General features: G+C 45.0%; 1 protein-coding gene across 3 annotated transcripts in view; it reads right to left on the bottom strand.

Annotated features, from left to right (window-relative positions):
- The window catches only part of EEPD1 (endonuclease/exonuclease/phosphatase family domain containing 1), a 240,787-nt gene that overhangs the window by 149,682 nt on the left and 63,831 nt on the right, over window positions 1–27,274 (bottom strand). The gene's annotated exons all lie outside the window — the stretch shown is intronic.

Raw genomic sequence — 27,274 nt, 5'->3', positions numbered from 1 at the left:
CGGGGCCGATATCGCTGCTGCAGTGTCGGGTCCTGAGGAGGCTGCCCTGGGGCCTGCAGCTCCTGAGTGGAGATACTACCAAAGACTTAAGGCTATATGTGTGAGGTGGAAAGTGTTTGTTTGGTCTTGACCGAGTCGAGACCTGCCAAGCTGCTTTTCCGCAGGAGGAGCCCGGAAGAAGAGAAGGCGCCCATGGGTGCAAATACTACCAGGCCACCAGTCTGAGTTTAGATCATCTTTGGGGCGTGGCTTAAGGTCCGGGCACTCCAAGTTGTGGCGGGGGGGGGGGGGGGGGGGGGGGGCACCCCTGCGTGTCAAGGGTCTCGCTCAGCTCTGCGGTCAAGTCTGAGAACGTTCCCAGAGGGGACTGAATGGGATCTTTTTTACTTCTTCCCCCCACTTCTGGCCTCCTCTTTTCTTTCACTGGAGTATTGCCTTTGCGCTGCGATCACAGAGATGTCCTCAAACAATGCTAGTAACTCCTGCTGCTGGGAGAGGTCACGCACCACCGATTATTCAGAGATATGTTCGCACACAACACTTAATAGGGTTGCTCTTTGGCACGTATAGCGCTCTCAGTATATATCGATATGTTTCTATAAGTATTAAATCTAGTCATTAAAGAGACAGGAAATGCTGCTTGGAAATGAAGATTGCTTACCAAAATTCAGAACAGTCCTTGGATCATAACCACTAAATGACAACTCAGTTAACGATTAAAGAACCTGCTGAAGTACAGCAGATACATGGAGCTAGAGTATTTGATTAAACAAACCATGTGGTGATGGTTTTGAATACTTTGACCCTGGGCATTTGGTGTGCTCTGAAGTTTCGTCCCAACCAATGTGACCAATGTTCCTGCTTTAAATTTCCCAGGGCTAGGTCAGCAAAAACAGTAACTCTCAGGGAAGGCACAAAGTACTTCAGATGTGATGTAAGAGGCAGCCAGGGCTTGGCAAAATGCTATTGCCTTTCTGAGGCACATTCCCCTACTGTGTATACGGGTCAGGACTTAATTGCAAGTGACAGAAACCCCAGTCACACTGGCTTAGACGAAAAGAAGGGAGGGAGGGATTTCCAGGTTCTTATGTGCTAAACCTAAGGAAGAGAGCTTATGTCAAGAATGGCTGCATCCAGCTCAAATGATGTCATCAGGACCTAATCTGACTCCCTCCCTCTATCCCCTTCACTTGCCACCCTACTCCCCAACCCCAGTACTAAACTACATTATGCCACTCCTTTCCTCCTGAAATCCTGTTGTGATAAGGAAAAACATGTTCAAGAAAAGCAGGAAAATCCCTTGTAGAGGAAGGAAAAGTCTTTGTTGAGCAGAATGCCTTGAAGAGCCTGGGGGCACGGCCAGTGGGATTAGAAGCAGAGAAACTACATATTTTATAATACAAACCAGGACACATGGGAGGGTAAGAGGGGCACTGCCAACTTTACTGGCACAACAGGCATAACCTGGTTTTATTCTCTGTAAATCGAAGCATATGCTCCCCCTTAAGTAGAAATGAAGCCAAGAGGTAGCTAAACCCCTGGGTATTGAAACAAAGTAACAAAACCACAATAACATGACTAAATTGAAAGTGACCGGCAAACCACATGTTGGTGAGGTATGGAGCAACTGAAACTCTCAGATACTGATGGTGGGAATGCAAGGCAGTGTAACCACTTTGGAAGTCAGTTAGGCAGTTTCCTAAAAAGTTCAACACTCATCTATGGGATCACCAAACCACTCCACTTAGGTATTTACCAAAGAAAAATGAGAGCATGAAACCCAAAGATGTGTAGTGAATGTTCTAGGAGTTTGTTATAGCCCCAAATCACAAACAACCCAAATCCACCAGTAGGTGAATGGATAAACAAATAGTGGCATATCCATACAATGGAATACTACTCGGCCATAAAGACAAAATAATTAATACACACAAGATTGAAGAATCTTGGAATCATCATGCCGAATGAAAGAAGCCTGGCAAAAAAGTGAGAGAATATGATGCTTGATTCCATTTATACTAAACTGTAGAAAATACAAGTTAATCTATATACCGAGAAAGCAGCTCAACAGTTGCTTGGGGTTGTGATGCATGGAGGAGTGGATGAAACTGGCCAAAGAGCACAAGGAAACCGTTGGAATGATGGAAATGTTTGAGAGGTCATGGTTTCATGGGTGTATGTATGTCAAAACAGAGACTCACACACTTTTTGTGATGTTTAATGTACTTCAATTACACCTTGATAAAACTGAAAAAAAAATCCTCAAAAGATAAAAAGAAATGCTGCTTGAACTAGAAGAAGAAAGAGGAGGAGGAAGAGGAGGAGAAGATGGAAAATAAGAGGAAGAAGAAGATGGGATTATTTTGGGAGAAGGAGTAGGTGAGCCAGGGTGAAGAGGAGGGAGGTGAAGGGGAACAAAGGGACCCAGGAAGGAGTTGAGTCTGGAGCCAACAGAAGAGAAGACCAGTGAACAGTCCCAGTTAAAGACGGGGCCCCAGGAGAGGGGACACCTGAAGGCTTTAAGACTAATAATGTCTCCGGGCATCTGGGTGGCTCAGTCAGTTAAGCGTCCGGCTCAGGCCGTGATCTCACACTACAGAGCCTGCCTGGGATTCCTTCTCTCTCTCTCCCTCTCTCCCTGCCCCTCCCCTGCTCATGCGTGTGCTGTCTCTCAAAATAAATAAATAAATAAACTTAAAAAAAGACTAATCATGTCTGACAGTCTATTTTATCCAATGTGCTATTCTCCAATGTAACCCCCACACTTATACTCTGAATCTTTTTTTTTTTGAAGTAGGCTCTACCCCCAACATAGGGCTTGAACTCATGACCCTGAGGTCAAGCGTCATACGCTCTACTGACTGAGCCAACCAGGGGCCCCCACACCCAGAATCTTTAATAAGAAATGTAATGGCCTCGAATGAGTGCTATCAGGGACATAAGGTAGAGAAGCTGAGTCTCTCTGGAGAGATATGGGATAGTGAGAAGGGGCCAGTGGCAAGCTGCCAGATGAAAGATCCAGAATTCATTGCAAGCAAAACTCACAGCCTGAGTGACCCGGTGACATGTCTGACTTTCAAGAATCCCTACTGAGACTGGCAGCTTGGCGGGTGGGGAGAGAGGTCCTGCTCCACAAAGAATGGAAGTTTGAGCCAGTGTCATTTGACTCTCAGAAGGACAGGAGGTGAGGGCCTGGCTGACACCTGTGTTACCTGAGTATGTCAAAGAGCAAGGGTCACATCATCCCCTCTGAGTGCCACGTCCCGTGGCCACTGCTCCTTACAACAGAGATCTCACCTGGGGCTTTGGCCAGAGAGACAGAGTGAGGGAGGTCGCTGGCCTGCTCCTGAGTCAGCAGTTTCAAAGGGAAATGGCGCTTCAGGGGAAGGGAGAGGTGATGGAAGGGAAGAAGGGAGAGCAGTTTTCAATTTAAAATTTCAACATGCATGGCACTAGAAACATGTTAATGAGGAAGACACGATTTCTCTATTCCCAGAGCAGAGAGGCCAGCAGGAATGCAGACATTAAATTGATAAGAACAGAGCATGTTAGAATAAAGGGAAGGGGAGGAGGATACGGCTGTAAATTAAAAATAACTGAGTGTAGGGGACTTCCTTGGGAGGTGAAGATGAGATCTGAAAGATGAATAAGGAAAGATACCGCAACCCACAAAACCTCAGCCCTTGCAGAGAAGTTCCCATTTTCCTAGTCAACAAGGGGTTCAGTCAGACCACTGACAGCTATCCTGGCACCCACACTCACGCAATGGCCAAACTGGATGTTGTCCTGAATATTGGTATGACCTCAACAGCAGATTTGTCACTCTCTACCACAGTAGGCTTCTGTGTGTTCCCAAACTGATGAAGCATGAGACATTGACAGTATATGGGAACTTTCTAAATCAGACCCTGCCTCCCTGGGAGTCACGGCGTTTGATGGCCCAGAATGCCCCCAGATGGACCACATGGACAGTGGCAATGGATATACCCTCAGTCTTCAAATTTCTTCTTCTGTGTGTAGACACTCAGCCATGAATCTCGCCACTAGAAGCATTTCCGTTGGGTTCTCTAAATGAGTCTATTGCTCTGTTACACAGCGGTATGTGGTTGACTGTGACATTGGTGGCCCCCAGTGAGTCATATGTCCCAGTACTCTCATCCCTGTGTGATCACTTGTCATGTGATTTGCTTGGCCATGTGATTTGCTTTGACCAGGGGACATTTACTAGAGGCAAGCAAGGATTTGATAAGCATTTGCCCATTGGATCTCCCTGGAACGTTTCCTCTTAGAACCAGCTGCCGTGCTATCGGAAAGTTCTGGCTTATCCTGTTGTGACAGGGGGCATCCCCACCCTCAATAAGCACTGAGGCTTCACATGGGTGAGAGAGGCCTTCTAGGACCTTCCAGCCTAGCCCAGCCACTAGCTAGATGAAACCACAGGAGTGAGCCCAGGAGAGACCACAAGGAGCAGAGAAAACAACCCAGCTGAGCCCAGCCAACCTACAGAACTACCAGAGTGTCATTGTTATAGGCTTACAATTACGGAAAAGGTTGCCTCACAGAAGTATTTATCATATAGATGTGACCCTCAGGCCTTGTTTTCCCAGCAAGAAAAACCAATGTCATAGTTCCAAATGTAGTTCCCTTTACAATTCACTGACATTTGTCCCATTCTTCAGGTGACCTCACCAGGCTTTGATTTCCCTCAAGGAAAGTGGTTTGAGGTTTTTTTTGTTTTTGTTTTTGTTTTTCAGTTGGGTCACAGGAGAATTTGGAAACCTTCAGGGCCCTTCTCTTGTAGAACAGTAGATGAGTATTGTATGACAGCTGTAGCAATAAAAAGAAAGTGGTTTTGTTAAACTATCGTATTTAAACAGAATAAATTAGCATTTTTATAATCGCGTTTATTTCTACAGCTCTATTTCCCCTCCCCCATGAACATGGAAGACAAGATGGAGAAGAGCAGGGAAGAGGAGAAATGCTCCAAGAGCAACAGTCCCATCCGTCTCTGAAGTTCATCCAGGTGGGGCAAAGGGGCCTTTCATCTTGTCCTCTAGGTGGCCCCTGGCATCCTGTAGGTACAGCATTATCTTGGAGACTGCTTGTGAAGGCTTTGGAAGTGTCAGATAGCCCCTTATCTGAGCCCTGGGAGCGAAGGCTGGGCAGGTCATACTCTCTATCCCCCAGTGCACAAAGTCCTCTCTCAGCGGGCCACACACGCACAGCATCATGTACATCTTGTCCAGTTCCCAGTGCAGCTGTTTGTGTTCAGCACCTGGCCAATCTCCCACACTTGATGGGCTCCAAGGAGCTCGTGATCTCCATGCTTCATGTAAAGTACAGGGAGCACGCCTGACCTCCCAGCATGCTTCCTTGTTTATCTCACTGCTTTGGCCACCTGAAGTTTCCTCTTCTCCACTCTTTCTGCTTCATGCCAGTTCTTTCTGGCTGACCTCAAACACAGGTGTGGATGAAAGTGAAACTTTATCCTTCTCAATGACCCCCTGCCGGCCCTGGCTGCTGCTAGAGGCAGACGATGGGGTCACACCGTCAGGCAAATTCTGTTTGTCAGACCACTGTCTAAGCTGCCGGTATGGAGGGCCTTTCCTGGAGGATATACCCTGGGGGAATTTGGTTGCATCCGGGACATCATCACTGCTGCTGGTGTATGGGTTCAGGGGAGGCCAAAGGGCCATGCTGGGGGCTGTGCTGGGGTGGTCTCCTCTCTAGGCCAAGTAGGGGACTGTCAGATGCTTTGCCTGAGCTGCTCACTTTCCATCCTAACTCCTGGTTCTCCTCAAGCCACTGATTTTCTGTCCTGCTCTTCTGACTGTTCTCAGAGTAGGAATTAAAGGTGGAAGTGGCAGGCTTATTGAAATTCCTCTGCTTTGGGTTAGCAGAGTCACGATGCCATACCTTGCAGGATGAGTTTAAAGGGCAGCTGTGGGTGGGATCAGCCAAAGGATGGGGCTCAGGATGATGGTGTCGCCCTCCAGCTCAGATCTCTTATAGGCCAGAAGCACATAGATTACCATCACTTCGTCATACTTCTGGCCCATCTATGAGTCCTTGATCCCTTCCCATTGTGTAGCCCTGGGATACCATCAAGTCAGTCTGCCCAGGATCCTTGGAGTCAGGGAGTGGCTCCATGTAAGGTATTAGTTCCTCTCCATGGTCCATGTTTACCTACAGAACCTTCATGATTTCCTCTAAAGTACCCCGCCCCCCCTTGATTGGGTTGAGGATGAAGAACTTCTTGAGGTTTTCATACTCCACTGTCATATAGAAGAGAATATTGTACATTCTGCTCAGTACTCATTCCTACAATAAAGAAAAACTTCAAAAAACAAAAGAGTTTAAAAATTAGAAAAATTGAAAACAAAAGTTAGAAAAATAAATGAAAAAAACCGAGAAAATGGCAAAAATAAATAAAAATAAGAAAAATAAAAATAAAAGATTTAAGAAAAATAAGAAAACATGAAAAAGAAAATAAACGGTGAAAATGCAAAAAAATTAATTAGAAACTTTTAGATGAAGAAATAAAGAAAAAATAAGAAAGATAAAAAAATAGAGGAAAACATTTTTCAAAAATATAAGCAAAATAGACAAAAAAATGAAGAGAAAAATACTTAACTTGGTGAAAATCCCTCAGGACTAGAAGGAACAAAACTCTAGGCCCAGCCATGGATTGATATAGGTGCTTAGAATTCTATCAAAATGCCTCCTTATGAAGCCATGACAAGAAATGGACCCATCATAGCCAGGGATACTCCATGGCTTTCTAACTTTTTATCACAAAAACCTTTACCATTATAAAAATTAAAAAAAAAAAAACAGTTTTTGTTTATGTGGATTATAACCATAGATATTTGCCTTATTAGAAATTAACACCCGTAGGATGCTTCAGTGACTTCTTTACTTCTGGTTTGAAAAGCTATAAAAAGTTTTGGTTTTTAAAAAGCTCATAATGTCTATGCTTAAAATATTCAATTCTTTTTTTTTCTTTAAACTCTGATGGATCTCAAAATGATGCCACAACTTAACTAATATCAAAATACTATACAGAAGTATTCCTTTGCATAAACAGTATAATCTTTGTCTGCTTTTGGTATTAGGGTAATGTTGGTCTCATAGAATCAGTTAAAGAAGCATTCTTTCCACTTATATCCTCTGGAAGGAATTGTAGAAAATTGATATCATTTCTTCCTTAAATGTTGGGTAGAATTCACCAGTGAATCCATCTGGGCTTGATGCTTTTGTTTTGGAGGGTGATTAATATTGATTCAATTCCTTTAATAGATGTAGGCCTATTCAGATTTTTTGTTGTGTAAGCTTTTTTTTTTAATTGAAGTTTTTAGAAAGAATTAATAGAAACATTTCCATGAAAGTAAACTAAATAAAAAAGATTGTGAAAAAAATTTCTCCATTTAGGTATCATTTGTCTGTTTGCATATGTGCCAATCTGTTTGCTGATAGGTCACTAAACTGGTGATAGAAATAGGGGAGCCTATTTCTTCTGGTTAGATACATAGATACTGGAGGAGACAGTTTCCAATCAACTTTACATGCAAACCTGCATCTGCTTTGGTTTTACTAAATGGCTTAGCATCAGCCCCCACAATAGAGCTCAATACCAGTTAAAAACAGACACCTCCATTCACAACTTCCAGGGAATTCAGAAGTGTTATTTCTCCTTCCTTTACTGGACTTGGCCTTCTCCCAGGGAAGTGGCTTGAAAGGCAGGAATGAGACTTTGGCAGTACTGGGTTGTGTGTCTTTGCATCAAATTTCTCCGTGAAAGCTCATAGTCTACTGACTGATATATTGTTTAATTTCATGGCTGACAAGTGAAGGCCTTTGTCATTTCCCAGACATGGTAAATGCCTTTCCAACTGGCATTTTATTTCTTATGGAGCATTTGGCTGGAGGTTATTGTATCAAAGTCCCAACAGAACGAGGTGGCTTCATTTACAGTACCACAATGGGGAACATTTACCATCAGAAGCACCGTGTTGCCCTCCCTCCCATCCCCATCTGGAATTATTGCTATTACAGAAAATAATATTCATTAATCTTTAACAGTGATGTGAGTATCATCACCACGTTTGGGAATTCTAGTTCCCATTTGCTTTATTCACTTCCTCTTAAAAGCAACATTTCCAGTTTCAGACTTCCACTTTTTCGCAGAACAGTTCTTTCTTGTTTATTAAATTTGAGGGTTTATAAAACATTCTTCTTGGTAGAGGCCATTATTTCCATTTCTGAATGCCTAATTATGAGTCTTCTCCTTAGCATAGAATACTCCAAAATCAGAAGAGGGAATGAGGCAACTCTTCCTACCTTAGGATAAATCATGGAAATACCCTTGGGCCCTAGTACTTCTGGAGGTAGGGTGAGGAGGCTCCTTCAGCTGGGCCATGGGCCAGCACGAGGGAGCACTGCTGACAGGAGCTAGGGGAAAAGGCTGTCACACACGTAGGAACAACAGGTACACCTCACCTGCCCCTCCTCTCCTCCAGGCTCACTTACAGCTGGTCCTCAGTGTTGACCCCCCTGCCAGGTTCAACCTCACGATGCACTTTTATGATTCTCACCTTTTCTTCTCTTTCACCATTACCAATGATGCTCATATTGGGACCATGTTTCTCCTCAATATTGGAAAAGTAAGCCCTGATAAGTTGGTCTCTGACCTAACAACTCCACTCGCAAAAATGACTTCCTTAAAAAATAACCTTGAAGACCTTAAAGAGCATCCCCCAAAGTGTGACCTAGCGGTGGTGAGGAAGAGGAGTTTAAGAGACTCCAGACACAACATTATATATATTAAACCCCTCAATGGGGAATCTCTCCCTTTTCATTTCTCCAAACATCACTGTGGTTGTGTTGAGGAGAAACTCTCAGTTTGGGGCCACCACGACCAAAATACGTTCTCATATTTGTTCATCTCTGTCCATAAAGAAAATGCTGACCTCAGGCTCAGAATTTTGGCAGGCACCGGTATCTAGCTAGAATTTAATTATATTGCTTTCCATTTTGGGGGGTTTTGTTTTTTGGCTATCTCATATTTATAGCAAAAGATACAACTGTTCATATTGTCATATATTTTCGTGCCCAGATGGTACTCAGATATGATAATAGACCATGAAGGTGTTCAAGAAAGACTGCAGTGTGAAAACTGTTTTAAAGACAGTGGTTCTTGGGGCGCCTGGGTGGCTCAGTCAGTTGAGCGTCTGACTTTGGCTCAGGTCATGATCTCGCGGTCTGTGAGTTTGAGCCCGACACAGGGCTCTGTGCTGACAGCTCAGAGCCTGGAGCCTGCTTCAGATTCTGTGTCTCCCTCTCTCTCTGCCCCTCCCCCACTCATGCTCTGTCTGTCAAAAATAAGTAAACATTAAAAAAAATTGTTTTAAATAAAGGCAGTGGTTCTTAACCTCGGCAGCACCTAGGAATCCTGGGGGCAGTTGCCAAAATCCCAGTGCCCAGGCCCTTCCCCAGACCAATTCCATCAGAAACTCTGGGGGGTGGGATCTAAGTAGGGGTATTTGTTAAGCCTCCAGATGACTCTAGTACATAGCTTACAGTAGAAGCAGTGCTTCAAACTGATCTTAAGTCTGAGCATAGATGAGACCAAACATTCTCTCCACACTAGAACAGCAGGATCAGCATCTGGAACACGAATAACCAAGGTCAACCACAGTCCTAAAATCTCAGTCCAAAAAAATTATGGAATTTTGGAGCTAGAGGAGACCTGAGAGCACTGAGACTAGATCCTCATTTTATCTTTGAGGACCTAAAAGGCCAAGAAACTTGCTGGGAAGGGAATCTCTCTTGAGGAGCCCAGGCTAGGGCTCCTTTCCCACCATCATGCTGCCTCTCTGGTGGCTATAAGTGCCCCGTTTGTGAATTGATCTGGAAGAAACTACCATCTTTTTTGAGGAATAAGTTAAAGGCCCAAATGTTGGAAATTCAGCTTCCAGAAAGTACATAGAAAAGACGTTATACAGAGCCCAAGAGGTCCCATGGACATTCTTCAAAGTACGTTCCACAGTTGGAAAGTGCCAGGGTAAAGAAGTTGAAATGGGTTTCATCATTGCAAGACTTCTCAGGGCCTTCAATTTACAAATGTGCATAGGGAATCTCCAGAAGGAAACAGTTCAACAGCACCTATTTGCCCTTTTATGTGGAATGTTTCCCAGAACTAGCTTTTCTTGGGGAAACGCTAGGTGGGCACAGTTGCCTAAAGCTCTGGCCTGCTCTCTATCCCTCTTATCTTGCTTTATTTGTCTTAGTAGCACTTTTCACTTAGATATTTATTGTCTGTCTCTTTCTCACCAAAATATAAGCCCCTGGAGGACACGGAATTTGACTTCACTGCTGTATCCCAAGCATCTCCAAGAGGGCCTAGACCTTAATCAATATTTGTCAAAGGAATTAATGGGTGGTCTCTTAAAATATAAGTAACCATGACTGCTTATCTAGTGGGATTCCTCCCACTCATGGTTGTAAGTCTCTCACCACCATGTTAGGCTGAATTTGGACGTCTGTATGCTGCAGGGAGTCTCACAGACTAAGTAGCCCTGGTGACACCTGGGTTAATGGCCAGGCTCCGGCACTAATGAACTCGGTGACCGTGCATAAGTCAGTTGACTTCTCTGGGTCCCATTTTCCTTATCAGTAAGATGAGTGGATTGGATCAGACAATCTCCAAACGTCCTTCTCAGTTATTGTATGACAAATGGCTAAATTAAAATATCTGACATAATTGAGGATTTTTCTATTTCTCCTTGGAGTTCTATCAGTTTTTGCTTTATCTTGGTTGAAGCTCTATTATCAGGCCCATAAATATTTAAGATTGTTATAACCTTCTGATGAATGAACCATTTTATCATTATGAACTAACCTCCTTTGTCCTAGTAATATTCCCTGCCCTGAAATCTACTTTGTCTGATACTAATATATCTTCCCCAGCTTTTTAAAAAATTAGTGTTACCGTAGTACATCCTTTTCCATCATTCTACTTTGAACCTAGTTGTGTCTTTCTAAAGTGGGTTTCTTGTAGGCAGCCTATCATTGCCCCTTTCTTTTTTCCCACCCAATCTCTCAATCTCTGCCTTCAAATTGAAGCATTTAGACTGTTTAAATTTAATGTGGTTATTGATATGATTAGTTTTTTTTTTTTTTTTAAATAAGCTCTATGCTCAGTGTGGGGCTGGAACCATGACCCATGAGTTACCCATGATCATGAGTTACATGCTCTACTGACTGAGCCACCCAGGTGCCCCTATATGGTTAGGTTTAAATTGACCATCTTGTTGTTTGTTTTCTGTTTGCTCTGTTTATTCCTTTTCCTCCTTTTCCTTTTTTCTGCCTACTTCTGAACTTATTGCTTTTTTTGTAATACCTTTTCTGAGATGTAATTCATATACTGTATACTTCACTCATTTAAAGCGTACAACTCAGGGGTGCCTGGGTGGCTCAGTCAGTTAAGCATCCGACTCTTGCTTTTGGCTCAGGTCATGATCTTGCAGTTTGTGGGATTGAGCCCCGTGTCTGCTCTGATGTCAGCACAGAGCCTGCTTGGGATTCTCTCTCTCCCTCTCTATCCCTCCCCACTTCTCTCTCTGTCTCAACAAACAAACAAACATTAAAAAAAAAAGAAGTGCTCCTTCTTCTTCAAGCAAGAAAAAGTCGTGTACAATTCAATTACTTCTAGTGTATACACAAAATTGTGTAACAGTTACGGAACATTTTGATCACCCGAAAAGAAACCTCACACATTTTAGTATCACCCCCAAATCCTCCCACTCCTACCCCTTCTCCAGCCCTAGATAATCTCTAAGCTACTTTCTGCCTCTATAGATTTGCCAATTCTGGACATTTCACGTAAGTGGAGTTATAGAGTATGGGTCTTTGGTGACTGGCTTCTTTCACTTAGCGTAGCGTTTTCAAGATCCGTCCATGTTGAGGCCTGTGTCAGTACTTAATGCCTTTTCATGGATGAGTTCCACTGTATGGACACACCACATTTCTCGATCCATTCTTCATTTGATGGACATTTGGGTTGTTTCTAGCTTTTGGTTATTATGAATAATGTCGCTGTCAACATTCATGGCTTTGTGCAGATGCATGTTTCATTTCTCCTGAGTATAAACCTAGGCACAGAATTGCTAGATCCTATGGTAACGCCACGTTTAATGTTCCAAGTCCTGCCAGACGGTCCCAAAGTGGCTGCCCCATTTTACATTTCTGCTAGCAGTGCATCAGGGTTTTTAATCCTCCATGTTCTCTCCAGTGTGCATTAGTATTTGCCTTTTTGCCTATAACCATCCTGGTGGGTGTCAAGGATTTATCTCACTGTGGCTTTTTGCATTTCCCTGATGACTGATGATGTTGAGTATCTTTTCATGTGCTCCCTGGCCACTCGTACATCTTCTTTGGTGAGCTGATTGCCGTCTGTGATTTCATTTTACTTCCTCTGTGGCTTACTTGCTATAAATCTTTGTCTTGTTATTTTAGTGGTTATTTTAGGGTTTATAGGATACATCCTTATGACTACCTTCATGTGATATCACATCACTTCATGTACGTTCAAGAACCTTACAAAAGTACATTTTCATTCCCCCACTCCTGGCTTCTGGACTATTGTTGTCACATCTCTGGTTAAATTACAAGCTCTCCTCTCTGTAGTATACTGGTGCTCTGTTGCCTTAAGGGAATAAGACGTGTCATGGGAAGCTAGAAGAGGGAATGTAAATGGTTAGTTTTTTTAGCATTTTTCACTGTTCCTGGAGGACAGGCCTGGTCCAGTCGTGAGGATCGCCAGAGAGAACATCAAGAGGGGCCTGGACTCAAATGCAGGAAAGAGAAGAGGAGAGCTCAGCCTGGTAGAAACCCTGAGGAATCTGGGAGGCACCTTCAACACATTGCTGGTTCTCCTAGTGGTCTTCCTGGCTACATTCCTCGGCTTCCAACCCTTGGGCTCATGACTAATACATCTGTCAGTTGCAGTGACTGCATGTGAGTCGGGTGGGGCAACAGAGAGTCATGGGCTTGGTGACAGAGAGAGCTGGGCTCGAGTACCAGCTCTACCCTCATAGATATATCCAGGGACAAGAAACTAAACTCTCGTGAGCCTCGGTTTCTTCACCTATAAAAATGGGGAAAGAAGTTCTTACCTCATAAGGTTGTTAAAAGGATTAAATGACGTGACGTAGGTGAAAGTGGTCAGCATGTGACATTACAAGCACTCCATTAACATTTCTATCCCTTCTGTATGCCTCATTATCTCTTAACCAGTTATAGTTTACATTTTTTTTTTTTTCCGTTTTTTATTTATTTTTGGGACAGAGAGAGACAGAGCATGAATGGGGGAGGGGCAGTGAGAGAGGGAGACACAGAATCGGAAACAGGCTCCAGGCTCCGAGCCATCAGCCCAGAGCCTGACGCGGGGCTCGAACTCACAGACCGTGAGATCGTGACCTGGCTGAAGTCGGATGCTTAACCGACTGCGCCACCCAGGCGCCCCTATAGTTTACATTTTTTATGTTTCTCAAGCATTCATAATTCGTTGAGGTTGAGAGTCCCTTTTCCTTCCCATAAACTGAAAATTCTAGCGCGTTCAAATATTTTTATAGGACTGCCACAAACTTCCTACTTTTCAGTGTACAATTGCCATGTATTGGGCTGGCTCAATGCCAAGGATGTGCTATGCACCCTGCATGTCTCATTTCCATAGCTAACTATCAACCCCACAGGATGGGCAGAGTTTCTCAACCCTGTAACTATTAACATTGGGGGCCAGATTATTCTTGGTTGTGTGGGCTGCCTTGCGCATTGCAGGATACTCAGCAGCATCCCTGGCCTCTACCCTCTAGATATCAGGAGCACCGCCTCTGTTGTGATAATCAAAAATATCTGCAGACATTACCACACATCTTCTGGGGGACAAAAATCTCCCTCAGTTGAGGGCCACTGGGAAGGAATTGACGTCCTTACCATTATCTACCTATGAGGAAGCCACAGTTCATAGTGGCCAAGAGCTTTGTTCAGAGTCACATAGCTACCAAGTAGTGGAGGCAGGATTCAAATGCTGCTCCAAAGCCCTGCATTATAGTGACTTGAGAATGTATTCTAATCTGTAAAGATAGCCTCAAATACCTTTGCCATACCTGGCCCTCACTCTATCTTCTGTAAAGAGGCCTAAACTCTGGACTCTCTTCTCTGAAAACCAAGAATAGGCCCCAAAACAAGGGATTAGACCGTCATTGTTTACAGAAAGGGCCCAGAGGGCCACATGCAACCTATTGCATGCAGCTGGCATCCAAACATGCTTTTCCTGGACATAAGGGGTGTTATGGTTTAAATCATGTCCCCTGAAGATATGCTGAAGTCCTAACCCCTGGTACCTTTGAATGTCATCTTATTTGGAAACAAGGTCATTGCTGATGTCATCAAGTTCAGATGAAGTCATTAGCGTGGACTGCTAATCCCATAGATCTGATGTCCTTGTGCGAAGAGGAAAATCTGGGCAAAGAGGGAAGAGGGCCACGTGAAGACAGAGGCAGAGATCTAAGTTATGCTGCCACAAGCCAAGAAAGCTGGAAGAGACAAGGAAGAAGCCTCCCCTGGAGGCTTTGTAGGAACACAGCCCTGTGACACCTTGATTTTAGACTTCCCTCCAGGTCAGTGAGGCAACATATTTCTATTGTTTCATGTCAACCAATTTATGAGACATTTGACCCTTGCGCAACATGGGTTTGAACTGCATGGGTCCACTTAGAAGTGGATTTTTTTTTTTCCAACAAATACAGTACAGTACTGTATTTTCCTTTCCTTATGATTTTCTTAACATATTTTCCTCTAGCTTACCTTACTGTTAGAATATGGTATTATAATACAATAAAATCTTGGACTGCGAGTAACTTGTTCTGTTAGTGTTCCGCAAGACAAGCAAACATTTAACTTGATTAACTTGATAAACGAGTGATGTCTTGCAATAGGAGTAGTACATGACTCCAAATGTCACATGATCACAACTGATTCAATAGTTCATGAAACTCGCTTTGATATACAAGTGCTTTGGATTACAAGCATGCTTCCAGAATGAATTATGCTTGCAAATCAAGGTTCTACTGACACGTAGCACACAAAATATGTATTAATCAACTATTTATATAATCAGTAAGTCTTCTGATCAACAGTAGACTATTCGTGATTGAGTTTTGGGGCAATCAAAAGTTATAATGGGTTTTCAACTACATGGTTTTCAACTAACCCCTGCAATGCCCAAGTCAAGTGTACTTGGTTGCAACACTCCCAAGAGATCACTCCTCAGGTCCTCTGGCAGCCCTGAGCACTCCATATTTTGATTTGACAATTCTTCTTGCTCCCCACTCAGTTATGACACCTGGCCATTAGTCAAAGTCATGAAAGATATTTAACTTCCCTACAATAAACCCACAAATTAGTTTGTGCCTCCCAGGAATCACATGGCCAAGACAATGATCTGGTAGTGAAATGACAACATAGGGACCTTCCTAGATAGCAGCTGCCCGTCCAGATGCCTTCATATGTTGTGTCAGCCACCACGGCATTGTATGTCAGTGCCTTATCTTTCTTGGTAACAGGAGGGACCGTATGGTTCCAAGATAAGGAGGAGAAACTTCGTACAACCTGACTGAATGGCCTTGGTTACCTGCAGGTCACAAAGAAACACACAGAGGGAAATGAACCTCAGACAACTATGAGTACAATATAGACAGGAAATGATCAAAGGTAACTAAGAGCATTTAAAATATGAAATCCAAAGCAATGTATCCTGGGCGAGTAAACAAGTAGCAGCAAACAAACTCATATGAAATCCGAGATTCTTTGAGGCTCAGTCAGCCCTTAGAGGTCATGTGCATCCCAAATAGGCCTTTCATCTTTCCCAGCCCAAGCCCTGTGGGACATTCCACATTTAAAGGGCCACATGGACGAGCAGAATTTGGAAAGCGTTCTGTACTTTCATCTCTCCCTGGAAAGTTCATAAAACCCATTAGCATATTAAAGACAGAGAAATTCTGCTGGAAAGACACCCATTCGACTCCTTTTGGGGGAGGCAGTGAGTAGAACACTCTTTGGACTACTGATGTACGCCCATTCATTTTATAGAATTTGAGGCTGAGGCCAAGAGAAATGAGGTGCTTTTTCAAAGGTCACACAGACAGAAAGTGACCTTGCATAGTCTTCAGATTCCAAATCTGGTGCTTTTTCTATGTTTTCATGTGCTCATTAATGAGTTTATTAATAAACATTTGAATGCTACCATGTGGTAAGGCAGCAATATAAAAATAAATAAGGTAGGTCTCGCCTTGCATGTAATTTACTATTTCTGGAGTGAGTGAGCAGCAGAAAAACAAATAAAGGAAAGATTGTGGAGACAGGGAGGGGAGGGACAGAATGGTTGACTTGGGGATGAATACAGAACCTGTCAGGCCGGAGGTTTCCCATCAGGTTACTGTTGTTCTTGTGAAGCCCCATCATCAAGACCTACCTTCACTGCCACCCACAGCCTCTGCTGAGGAGAGGCCGGTGGCCAGAGCCCAGGGGGCTCCCGCTACCCTGGCCAAGCTGACTGGGGGAGAGGGACCACCCCACAAGCCTGTCAGACACTGACAATGTGCTTGCTTCCCCCAAATGGGATGACCGACTGGATCCTCTCAAAACTGGAACAGGGGGCTACGGAGAAGATGCAGTGATCAGGAAAGCTGAAAAGGAAAGAACATCCGAGAGACAGCGTGAGGGTCACGGGCAGAGCAGGGGAGTAAGGAGGCAAGCAGCAGGCAAGAGCCGAAGTTGTGAGGCAGCAGGGATAGAGCGCAGTGGAGAAGGGATGGACAGCAGGCAGTGGCCTGTACTGGTGGCTGGGGATGGGGTGGCCCCATCACAGCTCCTGGAGCTGCACTTCCAGGAGGCCTGCCCCACCCTACCTGAACTAGCCAGAGAGGGGCTCTGGTCTTGGTTGGTAAAAGTGCCTAACTCCTATTTTTCAATCATGGTAAAATACATATAACAAACATTATAAATACATATAACATTTTAACCATTTACAGGCATAGTTCAGTGACATTAAGTACATTCACACTGTTGTGCAACCATCACCACCATCCATCTCCAGTACTCTTTCGTCTTGCAAAATTGAACCCCTGTGCCCAGGAAACACTAACCCCCCATTTTCCCCTTTCCCCGACCCCTGGCAACCACCACTCTACTTTCTGTCTCTATCAATGTGACTGCTCTAAGAATCTCATGCAAGAGGAATCATACAGTATTTGACCTTTTGTGACTGGCTTATTTCATTAGCATAATGTCCTCGACATTCATCAATGTTGTACCATGTGTCAGAACTTCCTTTTCAGGGCTGAATAATAGTCCATCGTATGCATATATCACATTTTGCGTAACTGTTCATCTGTTGAGTGGAAATTTGGGCTTTTTGGCTACTTGAGTAATTCTGCTATGAACATAGGTATGGAAATATCTTTGAGACCCTGTTTTCAATTCTTTTGGGTGTTAAGATACCTGGCAGGGGTACAGGAAGAAATCTGGCTACCCAGGGCACAGGTGGTACATAGTCAACTGAGGTCCAAGAAGGGGAGGTGAGGGGCGCCTGGGTGGCTCAGTCGGTTAAGCGTCCAACTTTGATTCAGGTCATGATTGCGCAGTTCCTGAGTTTAAGCCCCACGTCAGGCTCTGTAGTGACAGCCAGGAGCCTGGAGCCTGCTTTGGATTCTGTGTCTCCCTCTCTCTCTGCCCCTCCCCCACTCACGCTCTGTCTCTGTCTCTCAAAAATAAATAAACGTTAAAAAAAATTAAAAATAAATAAAAATTTTAAAAAAAGAAGGGGAGGTGACGAGGAGCCCTTCTTTGGGGCTTTATCATAGCACATAGCTTTGGGTTTGCTACCCTCCCAGCCCACACCACAGGGAGCCTCTCTCCAGGCAGAGACAGAAGATCAGCACAGTCTCAGCAAACTGAGGCACAGTTTTGTCACTTTCCTTTTTCTCTCTCTTCTCCATGCTTTTCAAACAGGCTTTCCAGAACGTCAGCTCCATGAAGGCAATGATCGCCCCATTCTGTTTACTCACGCATTCTAACACCTCCTGAGTGCCTGACACGAAAGGCACGCTTTAATCAAGTGACATTTGAGAAGTCATTAACACTTCAAAGTGAGTTAAATTGCTGTGTTCCTTTTTTCTGTCCTCCCCCATAAACTTCCACCTCCCCGAGTTTTGCTTTGTTTTTATCAAGCAAAGTCTAGAGTTTGCATTAGGGTTCACTGTTGTTATTATATGGGTTTGGACAAAGGCATGCATCCACCATTATAGTGTCTTACCCAGTGGTGCCCACCACAATCACCTGAGGAGGGTTCTGAAAAATTTTTCAGGTTTGAGTTCCACCTTGGAGATTCCTGTCCAAAGTGAGACCCAGGAATCTGTACCTTTAAAAAGCCTCAATGATTGTGATGGGCAACTCCATCTAGAACCATGACGTGAAAGAATTTCAGACACTGTGAGAAATGGGAGGCTGGTCCCATCATGACACCTGGAGGGTGCTGCCTGCTTGGCCTTCCCACCTGTCCTGTCCCATGGCTCCATCTGAAGGCCAGATGAGACCAGACCTTTATAATTCTCTGCTAATTGGACATCTCCACCTGGCACCTCAAATGTCACTTCTCCCAAGCTAAACCCATAATGATCTTAATCCCACCTGGAAACCAACTCTACTTCTGACTTTTTGACTTTGGAAGATGGCAAATCCAACCTCCCACCCTTTCAGGACAAGACTCTTGAAGTCAACCTTAACTTCTCTTAGGATACATCTCATGTATCAGCAATGCCTGGTGGCTTGACCTTTAAAATAAATCCGGGGTCTGACCACTTTCACCCCCTCCACTTCCACTGCTATAGCAGGTCTCCTGGCTTCTGCCCTTGCCCCCTTCCTGTCTTTTCTCAACTGTAAGCCAGAGTTGGCCTATAAGAATGAAGTCATATCATGTCTTCCTCAGCTTATAACCCTCCACTGGCTCCCATCTCACTCAGAGGAAAAGCTGAAGTCCTTACAATGACTTATAAGGTCCCTCACAATCCTTGTGGCCCCCATTTCACACGCAGCTCTCTCATATCACCTGCTTTTTGCCTCCCTGGCCCTTCTAGGCACATGGGCCCCTTGCAGTTCCTGGAATAGGCAGGTATACTCTACCCCAGGGCCTTTGCATTTCTGCTCACTTCTCCTGGAATGCTCTCCCTCCAGAGAGCCACCATCCTGACTTCCCCACACCCTGCAGATTTTCACAGGACACCCTGTCTAAAATTTCAAATTTCCTGCTCCCTTGCCAGCACTGCTATCTTTATTTTTCTCCTGAGGACTTAGCTCTGGTTATACTACCTGCTGACTTGCTTCTTTTTGTTTCTGTCTGGCTCCTCCCACCAGATGCTAGAGCCACAAGGCAGGGTTATTGGCCTTCTCTGTCCCTGCAGTGACTGGGAGCCTAAAACAAGGCCTGGTACACAGTGGCTCTCATCCTTCGATGGCCCTCCTTTCCTCTCAGCCACTGGCTCACGTCCTTCCATGTACTGAGGTATCCCCTTTTTTACCCTCTCGTATCTACTCTACTTAGTCTCCACTCCTGGGGGGGGGGGGGCTCTCTTCCCTTCTGGAGAGCCTTTACAGCTGCCAAAATCTTCTTTCTAAGGGGTAGATCTGCATCAGTCCTTCAGTGACACCCTTTAACTCTCAGGACACTGTTCAAACTCCCTGCTTCAAACACAAGGTGCCTGCCAACGGGCTCAGGCTGCTTCTGCAGTCAAATCTCTAATGCCTGCCCACCTCATGCATCTTCAACTCTGTAGGCTTTTCTCTCTCCTGCCTTTGCACATGCCATCCCTTCTGCCTGGCACGCCATCCTCACACCCTGAGTCCTGCCCTACCTACGCTACACCCATCGAGCCCTGAGTTAGCCTTCACGTTCCAGCTAATGGAACCACCTACAGAAAGCCTTCTAAGAACCCCAGTCATTCTAGAGCCCCTTCTGCCACCCCCTTAGCTCCCTGGGTGTACTGAGCAGCACCGCCCTGTACCCTGGCCGGTTAACTGTCTCCACTATTAGTCCAAGTTCTCCAGCTGCCTAGTCCTCATACTGGCCTGACACTGAACAGGAGCTCTGTATACGTTTCCTGGTTAAAGAAGTCTCCAGAAATGCGAAAAAGTGGTTCAAATCCGTAATAGTGGTTCAAATGCCTACGACACTTTTGCCATCTATTTGAACTCATTAGTCAATAGTTTCAAGAATGTTCTAGAATACATCATTGCAGGTGTGCCTAAACACTAGGACAGAGGAGATAACTGGCCTCTCAGGGATACCTGTACAGCTCAGACTGGACTGGCTAAACAGTCTCCCCATAGTTTACCATTCCTCTGTGTGTGTGTGTGTGTGTGTGTGTGTGTGTGTGTATACACTTGCATATAAATATGTTATATACACATGTAATCTAGGTAACTGAAGATCCTGGAAATATTCTCTGGTGCATGGCTGTCAGGCTACCCTGTAAAGCCTCCCACATCTGGATGAACCTCCTGCACTCAGGCAGGTCATCAGGCAGGTCAAGGATAGACCATCGGAACTAATAGTCACTTTCAGGGAGGGGGGATGGGCTAAATGGATAAGGGGCATTAAGGAATCTACTCTTTTTTTAAAATTTTTTTAATCTTTATTTATTTTTGAGAGAGTGAGAGAGAGACAGAGTGAGAGCAGGGGAGCAACAGAGAGAGAAGGAGACACAGAATCTGAAACAGGCTCCAGGCTCCCAGCTGTCAGCACAGAGCCCGACGCAGGGCTCAAACCCAGGAACCGTGAGATCATGACCTGATCCGAAGTCAGACGTTTAACCGACTGAGCCACTCAGGTGCCCCAAGGAATCTACTCTTGAAATTACTGTTGTACTATATGCTAACTAGTTTGGATATAAATTAAAAAATAAATAAATTTTTTAAAAAAATTAATACTCACTTGTTCCCTCTCTAGAGCTTGAGTCTTTACTAAGATGTTTGTTTCTAATTATAGGACCTTGTTATAAAATGCTTTCATGTTAATTTTAATCCACTTTATTCCGTAATCACAGAAGACCCCTGATGAATATTTTTGTGAAAATATTCTGATATGTTGAAGACAGTAATTACATCTATCGCATTAGCTAATTTTAAACTTTGCAAATCATCTGTTTGATTTAAGGTAATGATTTAATTTAACGTCTATGAGCATGTAGTTCGTTCATTCATTTAGAGGCTCTGCTGGTCATTCAACAAATGCTCACTGGGTGTATGCTAGCGGAAGTCCAAGCTGACAAATAAATGAAATATTTAGATAATGATAAGTGCTGTAAGAAAAATAAAATGTGCCAATGTGACAGAGTGCTGGAATGAGGGCATTACTGCAAATCACATGTACGGGAGCACATCTCTGCAGAGGCGACATTTGAAATGAAACCTGATGAGAGGAGACAGGCCCACAGCAGGGATTGAAGGGGAGGAGGGGAGGGCAAAGCACTGGGGACACTGGTTGGGACGTGGTCCTTGCCAACCTGGTAGAAGCCTAATCGTCCACTCTGTCCCCCTCCTCTTGCAGCCTTGCCAGGCGCCGCTCCACTCCCCAGCCCTCTGCACTGTGGTCATTTGTTTGAGCAGCTGGACACAGGCCGGGTCCAGATGTGGCTCACGCTTTCACCCTTGTATCTATTCACAGTATTTGACAAATAGGTGGAGTTCAATAAATGCTTGTGGCATTGTCAAATAACAATGACTTGACCACAAAGCAGATTGTGGCCCATCATATGATAGAGTAGAGGCTTACAGTGCTTGTCGGAGAAAAGAATTCCCAGAACCAGACAAAATGTCTTTTAATTTTTGGATTATCTATCAGTGATTCTCAGTGGGGAAAAAAACATACACAGTAACTCTCAGGAAGGATTTAGATCATGGGGGAGATCATGGGAGTGATAGGAAACATGGCTGAAAATGGAATTTCAGGACTTTGATGTTAATTTAATCCGTCTTAGTTCCAGAAGCCATTACTACCCACAGTTCTGTGTGCTGGGCAAAGTGAGGCTCCAGAACCTTCCACCCTCGTAAGTGTGGCCAAAGCCCATAATGCTCATCTGGCAGGTGAGATGGAACTGCCAGGTGTATGACTCAGCCCACAGGGGAACCCCGTGCGTCTGCAGGTACAATCAATGTCCAAGGAGCAGGCACACCCCCAAAGGAGTCTGTGAACACTGCCCAGTTGTGCACTTTGCCTCTGATGACCCAAGTACCTAAAGAAAATACTGCAGATACAATACAATAACTTCTGATCCAGAATCCCGCAAATTGGCTCATCTAGGCAGTTACTTTTACGTCAACAGCAGTACCCTTGTGGTATTTCTAGAAGGTTGAGCTCCAGAGGTGTGACTCAGACACGCTATCCAAAACCTTTGGTTAACAGTAATAATAGGTAGCACTTATCAAGTGCTGCCTATGTGGCAGATAGTGAGCCGAGTGCCTTATCTTGGTTAATACTCCCAGCACACTTACGAGGTCAGTATTATTATTAACCTCACTTTATAGAACAGGCAAATGGAAGCGAGAAGTGAAAAAAAACTGGCCAAGGTCTCTCAGTGAGCGGGGGCATTTGTCCTCTGGCCAAGAAGCTGATATCTCTACGGCAAGCGTCCATCCTGTTATCAGGATCTGTACTATTCCGATCCTATTTGCAAAAGTGAAGCAACAACGGCCTGCGCCTGTACAGCAATCGTATTAACCCGTAGTGCTCACTGCTGAGATTGAGGCACTGGTTTGAATCCTACTGTCGGAGGTTCCAGCTCTTGTGCTCAAGAAATAAAATCAACCAAGTATACACTGGGCACCTGCTGTGATAACAGCAACAGCTAACACTTACTGAGCACCTTCTACGTGGCAGAAATGGGATTCAAATCCAGGCAGTCCTATACTTTTAAATAAATTACCAAATACATACTTAAGAAAAAATTTTAGTTTTGATTTTAAATATTGGTAGCTATAACCCAGGAAATCTCTTTAGAGTCTTCAATACCTTCCAATGGTATTAAAGAGCCCTGGGACCAGAAGGCTTGAGAAGCACTGCAGTAGGCAATCTCGTCTTCCCGATGTGGTGGGGTCCTGTCCGCATCCGCAGCCCAGTGGCCTTCCTGCCACAGATGGCATGAAGACAAGAGCTTACCAGCCGCACTGGTACCTCTGCCAGACCTTCCCTCACCCCCATGCTAGGTCGGGCATCCTCAGGAGCAGTGCCTTCTGGGGCACCCCGGCTCCACGAGGCTCGCGAGAGGCTCGGCGGAGGGCCGAGGATATCCTTTTCCATCAGGGGTGAGCTCTACGCTCTGTTCTCATCAAAACCTTCCCTCACGGTGTCTGTACCTCTGAACATCATGGCAAAGCCTCATATTTATGAATCTTCCTCCAATGGTGAGGCCAAGATCTCTTTTCAAGAGCTCTCTGTGGAAGGCAGTAAGTGAAACTTAGCAAGTTCACAGGCACTGGAGATTTTCAAACAGAGGCAGGACAAGGCCTTGTGAGGGGGGTGGTTCTGGAGGGGATTTGGTGATAGGGAGGATGCCCACATTCTCTGAGATCCCTCCTATATGAAAGCTCTGACTGCTCACAAAAGCAAGAGTCATTACTGTTGGTAAAACCAGCCAGCTGCTTTTAGACACAGTGAAATCTGGGAAGTGGTCTTCGTGAAGGGGGTCGCAGTAAGCCTGAATCCTGAAGCTTCTGCAGGCTGCAGCCTTGTCTGTGGGGACTCTGCAGAAACCTATGGCCCACAGCACCGGACGTTAAGCCTCAGCTTTTATTAATCAGGCAGGTGAAGGGTGCATGAAACTCTGAGACAGGAGTACATGGATAAGGCCGGGTTCTCTGCATGGCTGTGCCCTACTCTCGCCATGCCGGGCTTCCCTCTCTTTGCCCTAACCCCACATTATCATTAACAAGGCCCTGTGCTAACATCATATTGGGAGCAAACACCCTATATTTTTTACCTATATTAGGTCGTCAAGAAGTTTGTGATGAGCAAGTGGGGGCTCAGTTGTGCCGAGCGACTAACTCAGTGGCAGAGCAAGTTTCTAGCAGAGCCTAAATTTGAACCATGCTCTCCTGGCTCATGAAACTCTTTCCAAGACATCACAGCCAGCTCTGATACCTGCGGAGGCAGGGAAGGCACAGGCCCCATGGACCACTGAGCAGCTCCCACTGAGGAAATGGGTGCTCTCTTGCCCTTGACCCAGACAGGAAATCTCCTAGATAGATGCCCCAGGTCTCAGACTCTGGGAACCCCATTGTGAGCCAGCAACCCCTGACCCCAGACACTGTGACATCATTGGAAAGCCAGTGCCTGGACCAGAGGAACCAACAAGGGGCATCCAGAGACCAGCAGGCAGGCAAAGAAAAGGCAGAGAAGAAAGAAGCTCATTTACTGAACTCTCTGTGTTGACAGGCACTGTACTAGAGAGTGTAATTTTCAAGTTAACTTTGTATTTAGGTAAAACGTACATTTAGGGAGCCTGGGTGGCTCAGTCGGTTGAGCGTCTGACTCCGGCTCAGGTCATGGTCTCATGGTCCGTGAGTTCGAGCCCCGTGTCGGGCTCTGTGCTGACAGCTTGGAGCCTGGAGCCTGTTTCAGATTCTGTGTCTCCCTCTCTCTCTCTGCCCCTCCCCTGCTCATGCTCTGTCTCTCCCTGTCTCAAAGATAAATAAAAACATTTAAAAACATTTAAAAATGTACATGCAGATCATATGCATAGCTTGATGAATTTTCACTGAGACAACAGACCCCTGTCACCAGCACTGAGATCAAGAAACAGTAAATTACAGGAGTGCTTGGGTGGCTCAGTCAGTTAAGCATCTGACTTCGGCTCAGGTCACGATCTCACAGCTTGTGGGTTCGAGCCCCGCATCGGGGCCTGTGCTGACGGTTCAGAGCCTGTACCCTGCTTTGGGTTCTGTGTCTCCCTCTCTCTCTGCCCCTCCCCTGCTCACACTGTCTCTCAAACATAAATAAAATTAAAAATAAATTAAAAAAAAAAGAAGCAGTATATTACCAGCACCCCCAGAAGTCTCCCTTGTGCCCCTTTCTAGGCACTGTCCCCAAAGGTGACCACTGCTCTGACCTCCATTAACATGGATTGGCTTGGAGGGTTTTGAAGTTTATGTAAATGAACATACCGTGTATAACTGTTGGTATCGGGCTTCTCTCTCCCTCAACACTGGTGGTGACATCCACCCAAACTGTAGGTAGTTTGTTCATTCTTATTGCTGTCTAGTACTTCCCTGGATGACTATCCCATAATTTATTTACCATTATCTGCCAGGGGACACTTGGGTGGCTTCCAGGGTGCGGCTATTGTGTCAGTGCTGTGAACATGCGGACCTTCTTGGAACGTCTTTTGGCAGCTATATGCACTCATTTCTCTTGGGTATGTGACTAGAGGTGGGACTGCTGGGTCCTGTGACGTGCATGTTTCACTTTGTGAGAAACCGCACATCATTCCCCCACACGTACGTACCGATTCCTACTCCTCCCTGCAGCATATGGGTTTTCTGCTTTCTCCTTATCCTTGCCAATACTTGGCCCATTTGCACCAGGCACTTAGGATGTATCGTTTGGAGGCAGTCTGGGTGGTGGTTCAGGGTGTGGACTCTGGAGCCACAGGCCTGGGTTCTTATCCTGGCTCCACCCTTTTACTAGCTGTGTGACCTAGGCCCACTTCCCTAACCACTCTGTGCCTCAGCTTCTCATTTGTTTAATGGGAATAATAGCAAGAGTCCCATCCTCTTGGGGTTGTTGTACGTTTATCACGGTGCTTATTGCACGTAACGTTGGTTCCCATGGTTACGCCAAGTAGACACCAAGAGGCTTTCACAGTGGTCTTTAGGGGGGTCCCTGGAAAGCCCCTACCACTCAGCCTCCGTCGTTGCCCATAGCCAGGGTCCCCATGGGGCACTGTGTCTGTGCTCCATGCCCAGGGAGGAAGATTCCCACACCTGAGGAGTGAAAAAGAACAGGGAGCAGGGGGTGGCGCAGGGGAGTGGGAGGTAAGAAGGGTAGGGGGTGCAAAGTGGATAGGTCTCCCTCATCAAAGTGCTTCCCAAAGAAGAAAGGGCCAAAGGAGATTCCATGGCTTGTACTGACAGTTACCTTTTGGCTTCTCTGCTTATAATTTTTCTAGCTCCTTCCCCATACACAGTTAATAGCTCTGGAAGAGCTAGTGGTTATTTAGAGAACAGGAAGAGGGAGACATGTCTAAAATATTCAGAACAATGTGGAGAAATTGAATTGCAACGATAACTGGTCTGATGGGCTACACTGTCTAGTAAATGAAAGTCTAATCAATATTTCTTTTTATCTTCAAGAAATGATTGTTTCCCACCCCCCCCTTCAGTTTTGTCTTATAAGTTTTGCCAGAAGAGAAGTTCTCCCATTTTTATACCATACTGCTGTGAATCATGCTACATTAAAAATGAACGTTTGTACTCATGGCAACTGACAGGGCTGGGAAACAGAAACACAATCCTCTATTAAAACTGCATGAGACTAATGGCATCCCTCAAGAAAGCTTTTTAAAGAAAACTGGTCCTGCCATTTGTTGGGGCCAAAATATACACAAAAGTTTCCCTTCTTGGAGTCACGACCAACTGAAATAGAAGTGGTTTCCGTGGGGAAGACACGGTGACAGGGGAATCACCAAGCTCCCAGAAGGGAGGACTGAATGAATCCTTTAGACCCTTGGGACTACCATTTCCGCATCTGTGACAAGGGAGAATTAGACCGAGTCTCAAACGATCACATCCAGCTGCACCATTTGGAGAGTCTAAGAGTAACTTGGCCATTGGAGAATACCTGCCTAACTTTCTCTCCTGATTTCCTTTCAACGTTCTCCTTCTTGGTCATTCCCCCTCCAGCATCAGAACCCCCAGCACTGCACCAGCTTCACCTCTTTGCTGTCTCACGATGGAGGGGTTGACTCCTAAAATGCTGAGTGACTCTGGCAGATTCCAGCAGCACGGTGACAGAAACCTCCACCCCATCCCAGCCCCAAATCCATCTCTGAAAAGCTGATAGCCTTCACTCTCTAGATTGCTTCTTTTCAATCCTAAAACTAAAATTTCCAGGAAGGAAAGAATTCTTTTCAAAAATTTAATAATAAAATAAAATCTAGTCTAG

The sequence above is a fragment of the Panthera onca genome, chromosome A2 (genome assembly GCF_046562875.1).
Source record: "Panthera onca isolate mPanOnc1 chromosome A2, mPanOnc1 haplotype 2, whole genome shotgun sequence".
Classification (NCBI taxonomy): Eukaryota; Metazoa; Chordata; class Mammalia; order Carnivora; family Felidae; genus Panthera; species Panthera onca.
The sequence above is the reverse complement of the archived record's forward strand: the minus strand, read 5'-3'. Positions and strand labels throughout refer to the sequence as shown.